At 34.5% G+C, this 18,313-nt stretch overlaps 1 pseudogene across 1 annotated transcript in view; it reads right to left on the reverse strand.

Annotated features, from left to right (window-relative positions):
* Nucleotides 1-838: 838 nt before the first annotated feature.
* The window catches only part of LOC150087118 (DET1 homolog), a 55,884-nt pseudogene continuing 38,409 nt past the window's right edge, over nucleotides 839-18,313 (reverse strand). The window contains exon 4 of the transcript XR_016546871.1: nucleotides 839-1,130. The product of XR_016546871.1 is annotated as a DET1 homolog (transcript). The remainder of the gene's footprint in view (nucleotides 1,131-18,313) is intronic.

Consider the following 18,313-nt stretch of genomic DNA (forward strand, 5'->3'; position numbering starts at 1 on the left):
CTTCAAAAAGCTGCATTTAAAGATTTCCTGTATGATGGCAACTAGTTTCCTTTGAAACTCGCCAAAATTTTGGCGAGAAGTTAGTCATATGGATCACCTGCTGTATTGAAGATTGAAGTTGAGCTAACACCATATTAAAACTGCTTTAAGTCACATATATGATGTCCCAATACTTTTGATAACCATGCATCTTGATTGAGTTTTCTGCATGTGAATGAGCATGGTCATAAAGGAGGAAGGTTCCCTCTGACCATATATGAACTTAATGGCTGTAGATAGACAATCTGATTAACTGTAATGCATGGCCTCCCACATGTCACTGCAGCTTATCATCTGCTTTCAGACACATTACACAACTACCCTGACACTACAGTCAGATTAGTTGTGTAATGTGCTGATGCATATATATATATATATACATACAAGATCAGAGTGATATGTTTTTGAATGCTAAGCTCCAACTGATTTCTTTTATTGTTGTTTGTTATTTGGTTTTTAGGAGCATTAGCAACTAAGGCCATATTGCTCCGGGATATGCGGTGGTCATTCCCTGACCTTTCCGCATCCTCCGTATTTGGTGGCGACGGGCTCGAACCCCGGTCTAATCAAGAAGCGTGTGCTATGCACTGCTGCTCCTTCCCACCTGGCTACGGAGGCGCCTTTCTTTCATTAACCCTTCCTTATAACTTGCTATGAAATTACTGAAAGTGAAGATAAAATATGCCACAAATGGAAAGCACCACTGTCCTGGTAAGAATTAAAAATAAGTTTGTACCCAATCAATGTGCTTAACATGAAATGCACTGGGTGTTCCAATATTACACCAATTCAGCATATATAATAAAATACAGACCTTTATTTTCTGATAATTGTCTATTGACTGATTATGTAACTCGCTAGGTTCGATGCTAGCATATTTCTAATTACAGTATTATTCTGTTGCAGTGTGACGAACATGAAAATTTACAACATATTCAGCATTTGTTCTTTGCACACTTATAGCAAACGGATCGTGGGGATGGAATGTAAAAGCAACTAGTCGACTTTTATGAGCTGAAGGTGGAGGACTTCTCTCCTGTACACCAGCATAGATCTTGTATTTTAGTAATCCTGAATCACGAGCATAGAACCTATGGAAAATGAAGAAATATTACTCACAGAAAAGTAACTAATAAGCAAGATTTTGTTTTCAGTCAAAATCTGTACACCCAATTTCACTATTTTAACAAATATTTTTACCTTGTCACTACCTACCTTACATATAGAAATACAGCTCAATTTCAAGTTTTAAAAATTAATTTAAGTAGAAGCATTGAACCTGAATGGTACTAGAAGCATTGAACTTGAATGGTACTATGGCTGTGAGATAACTTTTCTTCCTTAACTCTGGTTGATTTTATTCATAATAATTACACAATACACCAACAGATGTTATAAATAGTGTTATGTTTATTAAAATAATGTTGTAAATAAAATAAAATAAAATGCCAATAAAAACTGACTGTACAATATAATATGAATTTAAACTGCAAAGAATTATTTACAATAAAACAATGTAGATGAAACACAGGATGATAAAACGCTAAAATACCATAGCTTTCAGAGGCACCCACCTCCTTTTTCAACAGTAAGGCTTATGGTACGGCACTTCCTTAAATATCGGCAGGCACACGGTTCTCAGCACGTGGTTCCACAGGAGCATGGGCAGCACTTCCCTGTGTGCACTGGAAACGGCTCGGGAGCCTGCCAGGCAGAACCGCTCATCCTGTCCAAGAACCACCAGGCACATAGATTTTGGGAATGCAAGTGGCTCGAGAGCTTGCGTATTTGTTCCTCTGAGAGCAATACCATTAATAGATACAGGGGAATCTGCATTTATCCCCTCTTCGAGGCAGTGGTTCTTGGACGGGATGAGTGGTTCCGGCTGGCATGCTCCCGAGCCATTTCCGGTTCCAGTGCACATGGGGAAGCGCTGCCCATGCTCCTGTGGAACCATCTGCTGAGAACCGTGAGCCTGCTGATATTTAAGGATGTGCCGTACCATAAGCCTCTGTTGAAAAAGGAGACGGATGCCTCTGAAAGCTACAGTATTTTAGCGCTTTTATCATCCTATGTTTCATCTACATTGTTTTATTGTAAATAATTTTTTGCAGTTTAAATTCATATTATATTGTACAGTCAGTTTTTATTGGAATTTTATTTACATTATTTTAATAAACATAACACTATTTATAACATTGGTTGGTGTATTGTGTAATTATTATGAATATAGAATATTCCCAACCCCAGAGGCCTATTTGAAGATTTGGTTGATTTTAAGTAGAATTAATGTAATTCAAAATGATGTAAGTGTAACAACCACACAAAAAAATGAAAGACAATATAGACGACATTGAATATATACCTAGCTTATGATTGCAAAAGCCTGATGTTTTGTATAGGTCCATATAGGCCACCACAGTGAACACCAAGGAAGAGTCAGTCAAGGAAGTAATTTCATAAAGAAAGTAAAAATTTTAACGTCAGTAAACACATGCTGCTTACAGCAGTGCTTTATCTCATGACATCTGGTGACCTTGTGTTGAGTGTCCCACAAACACAATTAGCAGAGTAAGCAAAGTTCCAAGAGGGTACACATTAGAAAGTAAATTAAAATTTGTGTAAACAAAAGGCATAATACTTAAAAGCTTATGAAAGTGGTCAGTAATCTGTTTAAGGAATTTGAAACAGCATTCAAAGTAATAATATTATCTTCAATTTGACAGAGCAAAGAATTAGAACACAGTTCTCAAAAATGATCTAAATTCAATGAGTTAGTAAAAGAGCAATAGCATTAAAATTAAATGAAATAAACTTTTAGCCATTTCTGTGTTTCTTATTTATTTTTTTCTCTTATCATTCATATTAGTATTTTTTTTTTTTTTTTTTTTCAAAATACAATTTCATAAACAAAATCCCCTATTCCATTTCCCCATTAAGGCTCATCAAAATGTAAAATTTTATGAAATGGAATGGTCATCTGGATAATACATGTTGAAGAAGGCAGTAACCATGTGTACATAATATTACTGATGCATATTATGAACAAGAACAGTAATGCAGCATCCATTCCAAGCTCATTCCAGTCCCCAAAAAACAATTTTTATACTGCAGATTAATCTGGCACTCTCTCAACAGAGCTCTGCTGAACTGAAGGGTAGGCCATAACAAAAAGTTTCCACTAAGTTGTTTGCTTCGGCTGTCTGCTCTCTACTGGAATGTGAACAGCAGAAAAAGAGATTGCTTGTTTGTTAGTTTATTTGGTTTTTAGGAGCATTAGCAACTAAGGCCATATTGCTCCGGTCATTCCCTGACCTTTCCGCATCCTCCGTATTTGGTGGTCACGGGCTCGAACCCCGGTCTAATCAAGAAGCGTGTGTTACGCACTGCTGATCTTGCCCACCTGGCTACAGAGGCGCCACAGTAAAAGAGAAGTTTCTGTAAACATAAACATAGGTGAACAAGCATCACACACATATGATATCAAGCATAACATACACACGCAGAAGTATCCCCAGTGGCTTAATATAAAACTAGAAACTTAACCACTTTGCACATGTGTCATCTGACAGTTTGTGTGAATGGCTTTCAAACAGCTGCAAGTGTTAATAAGATAAATGGAGTCTTGAATTTGAAAGAAAATTATAAATAATATCATTATGATTTTTGACTGTTTTTGTCCACTATGACAGCAAGCAAACATGTATTGTTACTAGGGCTTCTCAAATATAGTTTTTTCTTCCTGGGATTTTCCGGAAATGGTTGAATAAATTTAGGAAAATCGACCGTTTATGTTTATATATTTAAAAATTGAACAATTTACAGGAAACAGAAAGACTAGAACATTATATTTCTTTATTTCCAACTAAAATAAATTTCTTTTAAAAAATGAAGCCGAAGCCTTTTTATTTAAAATATCAACATTTACAATCAAAAATTAATTTTTTTATGTATTTTGATAATAACTCCTTAAACACAAAGCATCAATACTCCTATCACTAAAGCTAGTTCTCATCTTTGTGATAAACCGACTGCAGAAAATGCTCACTCTGATTCAACAGAGGTCGGTGGAATGGTTTTTAGTGAATCAACTAAATGCATAACGTTGGGAGCTCTGTCCCCAGTTGCTTCGAATAATTGCAAATTCTTGCTTCAAAACCAGGCCTAAACACTGTGATCCTGAGAAAAAGTTTAAAATTCCACAAGTTTTGTCTTAGATTAAATTGCTGCTTCTAAATTGCCTCTCAATGTCCTGAGACCCATGGGTTGTGCAATTTGAATCTATGCCTGAGGGGGCATAGATTCAAATTGAGGAAAGACAGTTGTAGAATAGATGTGCGGAAGTTTTCCTTTAGCCAGCAGGTAGTTGAGAGCTGGAACAGACTTACATTTGGAGTGACCAGATGGGCAAAATGGTAAGGTTTTTTTTTTTTTTTTGGCTGAATGCTGTATAAGCTTGCTTTCTTGCATCATATGCCTCAACTAATGCTAATTTCTTGATTTTTCTTCATCTACTGATTGTGAAGAGTTGGGGCTAGAGATTCGTCTTCTTTGGAAAGGTTAATCAATGTCACCTTAGCAAATACAAATAATGATTCTTTGTTTGGTAATGATGGGAAGCCAGTAGTCACCGCAGAATTCACATAATTTTTCTCAGTATTTAAATACTAAAGCAGGCCAACCAAAGTTGTATTCATTCTCTCATTAATTCGTTTTATAAGAGAGTTTTTCATCTTCTTGGCAAATTCTGACTTTTGTTGTTGTAACTCATTAATAATGAAAGCAAATACTCCTTCAGCAGTTAGCAGAGTTGCATCACAGCTGCATAATTTACCTGCACCAATTTTTACTGGCTGCAGAGTTGAAACTATTTTGCAGGACATCAAATTCCTCATTAGTTAAACTTTGCTTTTCTTTAATATCAATTAATGCTTTAAAAACTGCTGCTCTTGTTTCTAAAAATCTCTCCATCATACCCAATAAATTGTCCCAGCACTTTTTCGAATCTAAAATTAGCAACATTTTGGAACCATGTTCTGTCTTTACGTAGTTTAGAAGAATTTCATTCTTGAGAGGGGATATCCTGAATATTTTTACAATTTTTCTTACCGTTTTATCGTTTCACTAATGTCTGTAAATTTTTTGGTGCTGCTTTCTTCATCTACATTGGCAATTTAGATCTATTTTATTGGCAAAAGCTAACTCCTTAATTTCAATTGCTGGATTCAAATCATCTAATTCACTTTCATGATCGTCATCTGACTTGTTTTCTGCTTGATTTCTACCTGAATCGATTACTTTCGTATAAAATACATCACACACACACACACACACACAGCCAGGTGTATGCCATGTGCATAACATAAGTGATGATGGCAGCCCATTAATTTCCCAAATTTAATCAAATTTGGTAATTAAAAATTTGTTTGGCAATGAAAATAAATCATTTGGTATACTGGTAATGAAAATGGTGATTTTGATAATAATAAAGTAATATATCAACTAAGATTTTAAATCCTGCAAAAAAGTCAAATCATTTAAATATTCTTATTCTATTCGCAAGATGAATAACAGTTAGCACTCCTGTTTGCTGACATATCATAGGATACCACAATACATACTTGAACATGCTACGTACGTAGTTTTCGTGCGGTGCTGCGGACTGCGACTAGCAGAGTGAATTCAATTCAATATATATACTTTTTTTTTTTTTTTTTTTTTTGAGTAATTGGTAATAAAATCGAGAATTTGGTAGTACACCAAGCACGAGACTTGACAGTCATGGTGTCAGTTGTCAAGTGTTACTTGAGGATAGATGAGATGCCTGGAATTGCAATAACTCTTTCATAATCCATAATCAATATCTCATAACTCATTATTGCATATAGTTATATTAAAAAATAAATTTAAAACAATTTAATGTTCCTCGGAAATTTCCAGAATTTTTTTAATTCCCAGGAATTAAAAAACCAATAAAAACATGCTGGATCCTTAGAAAGAAGCCCTAATTGTTACCAAAAAAATATCTAGTTTAACCTGAATGTAGTCAAGGATTTAGTGGCTAGGCCAATTCTTTCTCTGTGGGGAAAAGCTGCAGTAAATTGGAGAGGAGAGCCAAGCAATATCCCTCTGAGGAGATGCAGGCTACAAAGACTGGTAACCAAAACACCTTAGGGAGGACCTGATGAGGTGCATAAAGAGCTGAAGGGGATGAAATGAATGAGAGAGGTAAGGTACTTTCTCACTGGTAAAAGTGCCAAAAAAAAAAAAAAAAAAAGAGCACAATTATAAAATCTCAGGGAGTAACAGAAAACTGGATCTCATGAAGTTTATCTCTGGCAATGTGTTGTAGATTAATGGAATAAATTAGCACCCAAAGTGGAGCACATTCTGCAGAGTTGAAGAAAATTGAAGAATGGAAAAATGGAAGAAAATTGAGTGAGTGTAAATAGTTATTTTTTTTTATTTTATTTACTGTTATTAGTATTTATTTTTTTTTTTTTTACAGGTCACCAGTTATCCACTTCACCCTTTCAACCACCTTTAAAAATAAGAGATACATATACACATCTCTAATCTATAGAGACTTTCCCTGAATCTAAGGATGCTTTCATTATTATGGCTAAATGTTTATTATTATTAATAATGAAGTTTAATTATTAATAAGTTAAATAAATATAAGTTTAATATTATTATGGATAAAGGTTTACTTTGCAGCTTCTTTTAATAGATTCCTAAATGACTGCTTTCTGTACCAACAAGTTAGAGAAGCAACAAGAGAAAGTAATATTCTTGATCTGTTTTTCTGCAGTGATCATAGAGTATTGATGTGGGATATATTTAATGATTAATTCAAAGAAATATTTACTGATAGGGGTAAAGGAAAGGGATTTTGTTTTTGCAGATGTGATTACAGTTGATACAGACTTTTTTAAAAAAACTTTTCAGTGAGACAAACTGATGCTATTAAAAAATATAAATGCCACTCAGGCACTTGTTCATTTTTAGTTTACTCTCTTTTCCATCATTTTTAAGTTATCATAAAATCATTTAACTCCCAACCAGTATTAGAACTGATGCCAGGTAACCCCCATCTCCAGACTTCATGTGTGGATGTTGATACAAAATACTTATTCAGTTGTAGGGTTTTGGGTGCATCAGTAACTTAGATTGTACTGTACTGCTATCTGAACAAGTGCATTCATGGGCTGATATCCATGTTGTGGGCTGTAAAACTCAGAATGTCATTAGGGAAACCATATACAGGCACTCCTCGACTTACGTACAACTTGCATTACGTACAAAGCACAAAGCAGTTACTATGTTCAGTTATAAGAATCAATTTTGAACACCTTTGTGATATTTTTCTAAAGCTGATTTCTGAAGGTCACTACCATAAAATAAAAACAATTTGCAGTTTCTGGTTTATTGGGCTTTTCTGTTAGTGCAATGTAATTATAAAGGGTAGTAAACTAGATCTTATTGCATTTGCAATGATACTGATAGCTGGAATTCTGTGGAATTTTACGTTATTATGGTGAAATGTGGTTCCCCCTTCACTGAAATCTTCAATCATATAAAAAACAAATAAATTTTCAGAATCTTCTCTTCATTCCTATTTTTTGAGCTTCGTAAAGTTGTTACCCCGTATCTCATATCATGTTAGTTGCAATTTGTGCATGCTGTGTTCTTTGTTATTGATTGCTTATTTTCTTACTGATTTAAATTTTAGGACCAAAAAAAAAAAAAAAAAAGTCAGTGAACAGAAATAAATTAGTTCAAACTATTAATTAAGCTAGTACGTAAATGTAAATTTATTTTTCTTTTGCTAACCTGTGGGAAATATTCTTCCTATTTTCACACATTTAATTTTGTCAATTGGAGGAAGTAAAGTGTAAATTTGTGTTCTATATCTTTAATTTTATAGCTATGGTTAATATTTTTCATATTTTCGCTTATTAGAATAGCTGTTTAATAGAATTAAAATTCAGTTCGCAAACGTGATCACAATGACCGGTGCTTACTATATATCGTATGGTCAACGGGATTTTATTTTGGAGAGTCCATCATACAGTAATTTGATCATAGATTAAATTACTGTACGATGTATCAAAACTAATTTAATCTAAATACGACGTATCGTATTTAGATTAAATTAGTTTCCAATAAATACTGTACTCTACATTATTATTCATTGTATGTTTTTTTAGCCTCATTTAACTGTTACAAATCGTAAAATACTGTACATGAAGTTTGTTGGGGGTTATAATCTTGGTGCATTGTACTGTACTGTATATATATACTTTGTATCTACAAGACCGAAGTTGGACTTACAGACATGAAAAAAAAAAAAAACAAAAACGATTAAGTACATAAGTCGAGGAGTTCCTGTACTCCCTTCACCTGAGATCAGATAACTGCTGCCTCAATTGAAGAGGTCTTTAGAAATTACATCAGTCATAGATGGGAATCAAACAAAAACATCAAATTAGCGACAAGTGGTGAAACCACTATACAGTAAACCCCCGCTATTCGCAGTCGCTGATTTAATATAAAATGGAACCTAAAAAAATGTGAATTTTAAAGCGCCATGAACATTTTCCGCCATAAAAAAACATGGGTTGGCTAAAATTATCTTTCCCGGTCAAAACAGTGCTCATTGGGTGGGGGGAGAGGGGTGACAAAATTGCGAACGTGGATGTTTCTCGCTAATCCTTGTTCATTATGTGTTATGCGCTTGTCATGGAAGGTTTCGTCGTTTGCTTTTGATTTATATGCTTATAAATTGAATAAATTTATCAATTTATAAATTGATATGCTTACAAAAGTGATAAATCTACCATTTTGCAGTGTAAAACAGACTTTTTCGAGTGTGTTAACGGAAGAAAGTGACTTTGTTGTCGACAAGTTCTTTCTAACCCATACAAAAATATGGCTACGAATAACAAGAGAAATGCAAAAATATCAAAGAAGGTGATGACATTAGTGAATAAAATTGAGCTATTAGACAAAATTTCTAATGGTGAAAGTGTCTCCTCAGTGGCAAAACATTATAAAATCAATGAGTCAATGGTACGATCAATCAAGAAATCGGAAGAAAAAATCCGTTGTAGTGTCCATGAAAACGCACTAATTGCTTCAAAAATTTGCTCTGTAACTCGTGATGTTAAATTAGAAAAAATGGAAAAAGCTTTAAATCTGTGGATAGAAGACCAAACTCAAAATAAAATTCCATTAAGTTCACTCATCATTCGTGAAAAGGCAAAACTCCTTTATCAACACTTTAGCGAAACTGGTGATAGCACTGGCAGGATAAGTTTTTTAGCTATAGCAAAGCCGCTGGATTGAAAGATTTGTTTGAAATTTCTAATAAATATTACATTTAATATTAAATTGTTTCTTATTTTCATTTCGATGCCTTATGCTTGCATTTCACTATGTACTGTCTATGTACATAGTCATATTATGAAGGTACACATAATACATACATAGATAAAATTTTAGACTAGTTTTTCTTATATATTTCATACTTTGGAATGGAACCCCTTTATTACTATGGGAGCCATAACTCAGTATTCGCGGTATTTCTCAGGAACGTAACCCCCGTGAATAGCGGGGGTTTACTGTACTTTCATGAGGAATTTCAGTTTGTCAGCAATCTGAGGTTCATCCTTTTCTTTCTAATGTTCACATATGCAAAGAACTCTTTGGTATTTTTTCTTTGCACTGTCAGTCAAGGACTAGCAATGCCTAACCCATAAGTAATTTGATTACAGACAAGTTTGTATTTAAAATAGGTCCTTGTCCCCTGCCAATTTATAATCACCATGTATTTTTCTTCTCTACCACTAAGCTCATCCATTCATCTGACATCCAGTTTGGTTTAAAATCTTGAATAATCTCTTGGCTGGCATAAAACACTTAGTGGCCTCTATAATTAACTCTCTGAACACTTTTGGCATTTATATTTTTTAATAGCATCAGTTGGTCTCACTGAAGTTTTTTTTAAAAAAAGTCTGTAGCAACTGTAATCACATCTGCAAAAACAAAATCCCTTTCCTTTACCCCTGTCAGTAGATATTTCTTTGAATTGTTTGTTGTTTGTTATTTGGTTTTTAGGAGCATTAGCAACTAAGGCCATATTGTTCTGGGAATATGCGGTGGTCATTCCCTTGACCTTTCCGCATCCTCCGTATTTGGTGGTGATGGGCTCGAACCCCGGTCTAATCAAGAAGCGTGTGCTACGCACTGCTGCTCCTTCCCACCTGGCTACGGAGGCGCCCTTCTTTGAATTAATCATTAAATAAATCCCACATCAATACTCTATGATCACTGCAGAAAACCAGATCAAGAATATCACTTTCTTTTGTTCTTTCTCTAACATGTTGGTACAGATAGCAGTCATCTAGCAAATCTAGGTTTTGCTACTGAGTAATGAATTGCCAATCCATGGATTCCAATCTGGAAAGTTAAAAATATCCATGTTAAGGCATTCTGATTTGCTGGCATACTATATTTGTCTGTATAGCTGTTCATCATACTCATGACAGTAATTTATTTAAGTGAAATAAACCATAAATTACTATTTGTATATATTAGAAAAGTGTAGAATTTATTTATAAAATAATGAATATTTTGAAATAATTTTGACTTTACTGTAATCATTATTCACATAATAATAATCATATAAAATTATTGTAATCATAATATGTTACTACAAGATGGAGAATAGGAAGTTGTACTGTTCTGTATTTCGAATGTGTGATATTTCTTATAAATAATAAAATGATTTCAAACAAGTTTTAAAAACACATTTTTTACTTTTTTTTTGTAGTGCATAAATTTCATCATTACATTTATTTATTATTGATTTTAAGTGCAGCAGAATTTTTTTATACAAATATGATTCCTTTGAAATAATTTGTGCACCTCAGACAAGTTCCACTTAACAGGATTTTACTGTAGTAATTTAATAGTAATGTTACTATTAAGTAATATATTACTTAATAGTAATATGTTAACATAAGATGGGGAAGGGATGAAGCACCTAAAAAATGAATGGGTTACAATATTCAGTTATTTTTAAAATAAAAAAAAAATTCTGTTATATGCTGGAACGACTACAAGGTCAGACGAGTTCACAAGACAGAAAGAATACAAAAACAGCACCATATTTAGTAGTCAAGCAGGCTTAAACCATGGTCACTCAAGCATCATATTTACTTACCCTTGCTTTTGGCTACTTAACTACAGCAGCCTTGTACGTCTGTCGTAATGTAATAACTCCAAAACTAAAGCATTTTTATATGCACATTTGTTACTAATTTTATGACATCGTAACTCATTCAATGAATGAGTTATGACATTCAGATTATGCTTAAGTTCTTAGCTTTATATGTTTTAATGTAATAACTCCAAAATAAGGCAGTTTCAGACATATTTTGGATCCTAATAATAATGCCTGATTTTAGAGAGGTATACCTAGTGGTGGTGAAGTTTTGTAGAGGCGCATTTCAACAATGACTAACAACTGAACTTATACATATCTGTAAATGTTTATATAGATTATAAGATGGCACTAGTGGTTAAAACATAAATGAGAGTTCAACTTGTTAAATATGACCAAATGACATTTAACATAGTCACGATAAATGTTTTCAGGATATCAATGGATGTGCTTCAGAGAAAAAAAAAAAAAAAAAATCTCAAAATGGAGAATAAGAAAAAATTAAATATTGTTCTTGAGGAATAATTATTTTAACAAGGCACCACAGTTTTATCAGTTTACATGGCAATTTGTTTCTAATAATGCACTGATCAAGAAATTGATTGAATTTCTCTACATAACAACAAAGATCATTAAGTTTCATTTTTTGCCTCCATTATAATTATAGCAGAACAAAAAGCAACAGGTGGCTCATCGTCATTCAACAGCTTTAGTGTAGTGGAAAGCCAAGTGGGTAATCCTGCCCACCGGTTGCTTTTCTCTCTACTTTAGTCATGCATCTGACGAGTATAAACTAGCTATAATGGCAGCAAAAAAAAAAAAAAAAAAAAAAACCCACCTTGGTTGTGTGGAATTAAATTTACTGTTTGTGTGCAAACTACGGAATAGCTCTCTCTCTCTCTCTCTCTCTCTCTCTCTCTCTCTCTCTCTCTCTCTCTCTCTCCTGTTCCACCCACCCTTCCACACACTTCTAGTGAAGGCAGCAGTGCTTTGGAAATACCAACATCAGAAAACTATTCCGAAAGGTCTGTGAATGGATGGATAAAGAAATTTTCTGTTTGCACTATGGAACGACCACATATTCAGAGGAATTCAGAAGGTAGAGATAATACAAGAAACAGCACTATATTTACTAACCATGTAGGCTCCAACCATAATAAAGCATGTGTATTCAAGTACCTTTGCAATGACCACTGAAGTTTTATGAGAAACAATGAGCTTTGGCATAGTGAATTGGGGGGAGGGGGACTATTAACAAAGCATGTGAAGGAGATTGCAACTGTTGAGGTGACCATAGGACAGCAACAGTCATAGTGCAGCAATGGTATTAGCTTTGTTGCACATCAACAAAATCATTAGACCATTCAGACATGTCTGCTTTCACAATATGGAAGGGGTTTGATATCTGTACAAAATTCACATACAGGCAACCCCCGGTTAACGCTGATAATTCATTCCGGAAAAACAGCAATAAGTGAATCAGTGCTAAGCAAGCACTGCATTCCCATAAGGTAATGTGTATTTGTGAGTTGTGGTCTATGCCATAGGATATTTCATAACCAATAATAAATGTAATGAAAAGACATACAAATGTCGGTCAAAATATTTAATATTCAAAAATTTGTACATATAAAATATTCCATATTACATATGTATATAATTAAGTAATGACTTCATTACATATCAAAATTAAACTTAAAACTAGCAGTACCCATTGCAAAAATTTCACAATTGGTAGCAGAGTTTTTCTCTAGCTGTCCTAAAGAAATGCAGTCCATGTTTTGTTGTTTTTATTTCCTGATATTTTCCCGAAATTTTTGGATAATTCATTGTCATCTCTATAAAATACTACTGAAAAGGGAAGAATATTAAAAAATACACTAAAACCTAATTCTCTATGCAAATAGCCATATTTTAGCTGTACCCATTGCAAAAATTTTGCAATTGGTAGCACAGTTTTTATTGCCTGATATTTTCCCAAATTTTTTTGGAAAATTCATTGTCACCTTTATAAAATACTGCTGAAAAGGGCAGAATATTAAAAAGTACACTAAAAGCTCACCTTTCACTTTAAAAACTCGGTCAAATTTTCATTATTAGTGTTTTGTTTCTTTCATTTTCTTGCAGATGTTTTTTCTACTGTACAGTACCTCTTCAGTATCCAGCAAACATCAGCCCTGATGCTGACATTTCAACTTCCCTGGTACCTCATCTCCATGTGTTTAATGTCCTGTTTACTTACACTTCCAAAGGTGGAAGTGTAAAAATGTACCATGACAATCACGTTGCAGCCCAACTTCTTGAAGTTTGCCAACATATTTTCGACTGTAGTCTGGTAGTCCGGATCTTTATTGTTCTCTAAAAAATTCTCAATCACAGACCCAAAACTAATGCATACCTGAATTTCTCTTTTAAATTTCGTTCCCTTATTAGTATACAAATTTAAAGTTTTCTCTAGTTGTTCTAAAGAAATGTAGTGCATGTTTTGTTGTAAGCCAGTATGCGTTGAATCCTTATGTTGTAAGCAGGTAGGCCAGTAAGCGTCAAATCTTTTGTCATTTCTTGTATCTCAGGAAACTCATAAATTTTCTTTGATTTTACCATTTCAGACCGATCCTGAATACATTTGCAGAAACACGAAAAGGCTAGTTTCTTCTTCACTGCAAGGTACATTCAACATGACCAATCATAGTAGCAGTGGACACGTCTTCCTGACTGTGACATAATTCTAAATCCTTATATTATTACTCACCTTATAAAACAAAAAAACAAACAAAAGTTGATAACAATAAAATGATGACTTCCGAATGTATTAAATGTAAGGAATGGCAATGGTTGTATGAGCTCGCATGTGCAACGTGGGGACATACGGTGAGCGAGCAGTGCAATGGAATCCTAACAATTAGTTCTTTCTTTTGAGGTAGGCAATTTTGCATTTGGTAGCAGTTTTATTATTATTATTATATATATATTTTTTCTCTTTTGGAACAAAGGACACCACTGTGCGAACATGCAAATTGTTAATCATTTAAATAACTAAAGTGCAAATTGTTAATCAGAAAAAAATGCCATATCAACTTAGACAACTGTTTGTTTAACAGTTAACATCTTCCTGTGGCTCCATCTATGAAATGAATGTTGAACTATTCTCGTTTGTAGTACAAAACTGTCCTGTTCCATAACTATTTGGAATTTTTAAATTTTAACAACTTTGTATACACCTAGGAAGAAACAACTTCAATTTGAGACCACTTTCAGCCTGATTGGTTAAGCCCATCGTTCACATTGACTGTCAAAAGAAAATGCCTTCTGTATTAAATATATAGATGCCAATTAAAATCCTGAATTTATTAATCTGATGGCCCTGGGCTGCCGAGTTTTCGTATGTTTGGACTGAAACACACGTTGATTTTGGGTTATACTTTGTCCCTCTTCCTCTCATACAAAATCACGTAGGGATTCATTTCTTTCTTTAAATTTCTTATTACCTTGGAACTTCGTTACATGTCAGGGTCATTCTCCCAGAAATAATCTCTTTTTTTTAAAGTGTTTGAGGGACAATAGGATGCAGCTTTCTGATGACAACTACTTCATGGGAGCAAAGTGGTCAGAAACAAATGAACACACACACACACACACACACACACACACACACACACACACACACACACACACACACACACACACACACACACACACACACTTTTAGCCATTTTACAGTTACGTATTCATTACAATGTAACATGGCAGAGTTGAACCAATGTTCAGGAGCTGACCTACATAAGATGCAATGCACAAACACACACACAGTCCTACTGTACTCCCTGAAATTAACTATTATGTAGACTTCAGTTTCCTTGCTCACTGTATGATTCCTTATTGAAAATGTTCAACCTGGAGGGCCACACTAGATTTTTTAAATGTCCAACATGTTAGCGATTTCTAACAATGGAACATGTCAGAAATCGCTGTTATTCCTGTGCTCCAACAATGGAGTTATCAACAGAAACTGATGTTTATGCAGAGCAAAGCACCATCTAATATTACTTGATCTGTGCAAAGCTCTTCTGAAAGCATTTCCCCAGTGACAAAAGGACTGGTCAATCCTGCCCAAAATTGTGGCCACCCTGTTCACCTAAGCTCAACCCCTGTGATTTCTGGCTATGGGAGTAGCATGAAGTTATTGTACCTTCACCAACCTGGTAGAAAAGCATCACTTTCCATGTGATTACCATCACACCCATCATGTTATAGCCCTCTTTAAGGTGCTCAACCTGATTAGCATTGTCATGAAGCTAGTGAAGAAACTGGTTCATTATACAAGCAAGTAATTAAAATCTGAAAATGTGTTAGTTTCCCTTGAACATATGTTTAAAACTTATGAACAGGTGTTCAAGGGAAACTAATACTGTTCATCTATTCAACCTTAAACATTTGTTCAAAAGTTTATCTGCTCATCATTGCTTTTGTAAGGATTGTTTATCTAAATTTCACATTTTCATCAGATATTAAAGCTCAAAGTAATTAATTCAATGGTCAAATTTGTTAAAAGAAATAGGTGTGATGTGATCTGATATGTAAAAAGAACACAGCAACATGAGTTTGGAAGTATGAAAACTAATAATAGAAACTTTTTTCATTAATGTATTTTTGTTATGTTATCGAATTACAAAAATTAAATCATTGAAATATACAAAATTTTTCCTTTCCTTTAACGTGGGTAGCAGCTTTTATACTATTGGAACTATTTTTGTTGACATGTAAAAATGGCGCCTCTGTAGCCAGGTGGGCAGGAGCAGTAGTGCGTAACAGACGCTTCTTGATTAGACCGGGGTTCGAGCCCGTGACCACCAAATACAGAGGATGCGGAAACGTCAGGGAATGGGCACCGCATATCCCCGGAGAAATATGGCCTTAGTTGCTAATGCTCCTAAAAACCAAATAATAACAACATGTAAAAATCATTATTCATGTTATGGAACATACATTTGTCAAAATTGTCTAAAGAGCACTGTGAACATCTGCCCACATGGTGCCTCCAGGTGGGCAGGAGCAGCAGTGCGTAGCACACACTTCTTGATTAGACCGGAGTTCGAGCCCATGACCACCATATATGGAGGATGCGGAATGGTCAGGGAATGAAAACCGCATATCCCTGGAGCAATATGGCCTTAGTTGCTAATGCTCCTAAAAACCAAATAACAAACAAACAAACATCTGCCCACATTTGAAATTTACTGGGCATAGGACAGGATTTAGACTATTATTCTAGTGCCAGGTAGTAGGTTGAGAGTTGTTTGTATTGTACACTCGGGCCAATGCTTTTGTCTAGCCCATAGTAAAGTGATATGATGTGAAATGACCCCAAAGGGGAAGTAATGTGGACACAGGCTGCATGGGAGTAATAGCCACTTCCCAACTTACGCAACGGTTGCGTTCTATGGAACTCTAAGTAAGTCAAATTTTATGTAAGTCGGAATTTTCCTAAATGCTTATGCAGCACTCGCAACTATGCACACTGAATTTGATTGAAGCAAAAAATAGAATTATTTATTCAATGTTTTTATCTCATGTGCAGGAAAAATGTACAAAAAGAAGTGTACAAAATTACAAAAAGAGAGAGGAGATAGGGATAAGTTTTACATTTTGAGCATCAATGTCTCCAGCTGATAAGCACGCAGCTGCTGAAGTTGAGGGCTGTGGAGATTTATAAGGGATTTTTTCCAACACATCACAAAATTTCTCTGCAGCTGCAGAATCGGCACCGGCGACTTCACCACATGCTTTAACGTTTTGGAAACTAGCACGGTGCTTGAACCTATTAAATCACCCATTGCTTGCCATGAACTTGACTTCGGGTTCGTCGTACTTATCCTTAAAATCTTCTTAAATACTTCTTGCTTTTGCTTGAATGGCCATTGGACTTAGGGGCACTTGCTTCTGAATCTGACTTTCCATCCATATTAATAGCTTTTCCATTTTCAATATAGCACCCGAATGCTTTTTGTGATCACTGTTGATCTTAAATGCATTGATCCTTTAACACATTCTTTTATCCAGGCACTGTCCCTTAAAATAGTATTCACTGTTGAAGCAGCGAGATCTAATTCCATCCATGCAATAGATGACAAACTTTGTCCTGCTTCCCACTTCTTAATCATCTTCATTTCTAAATCAATTTCATTTTGTTTCCTAGCACTGCCAGCACTTGCACTTTCTGCTGATCCCTTTCCCTTCACCATTGTAATAAGTAAATAGGAATGAAGAGAATATTCTGAAAATTTATGTTTTTTATATGATTGAAGATTTCAGTGAAGGGGAACTCATTTCACCAATAATACCATAACATAAAAACCCACAGAATTCCAGTTATCGGTATTATCGCACAGTTTACTACCTGTTTATAATAGACTGCGCCAACAGAAAAGCCCAATAAAGTGCAAGAAAGTGCAAATTGCTTTTATTGTTTTATGGTAGTGATCTCCAGAAATGTGTTTTAGAAAAATATCACAAAGGCATTCAAAATTGATTCTTATAATTGAACATATGATAACAATGAAAGTGTAGTGCAATTTCCATTATAAAAATGACCTTTTAGCTATTTAAATTTAAATAGCTTATTTATATAGGAAAAATTTCAACTCCTTGGAATGAATTACAAAAAAAAAAAAAAAAAAGTGTTATTGAGTTCACATTATGATATTTTCATGATACCTCCATTTATTCCTGTGGGATGCAAAATACATTTCCATGATTTTTTTGTTTGCACTGGCTGGCAAAAACTTATATAAAGTCGAATTTCCATAAGTCGAATATTATGCAAGCTGGGGAGTGCCTGTACATGGATTGTTTATCCTGTCACTGTGATTTTTTTTTTTTTATTACTATTGCCCACATGGTGTCCATGGTGGATTCTATCTAGGGTATCCCTGAAACCCCCCCCCCAGGCCACAGGTGTAGCACTCTTGGATACAAACAATCTCAATCTGTTTTTCTTCAGATTGTTTGTATCCAAGCTGATGTTTGCCAACAGTCACTGAAGAAGTG

Source organism: Mastigoproctus giganteus, chromosome 4, assembly GCF_048544385.1.
Source record: "Mastigoproctus giganteus isolate SK-2022 chromosome 4, ASM4854438v1, whole genome shotgun sequence".
In the NCBI taxonomy this organism is placed as follows: domain Eukaryota; kingdom Metazoa; phylum Arthropoda; class Arachnida; order Uropygi; family Thelyphonidae; genus Mastigoproctus; species Mastigoproctus giganteus.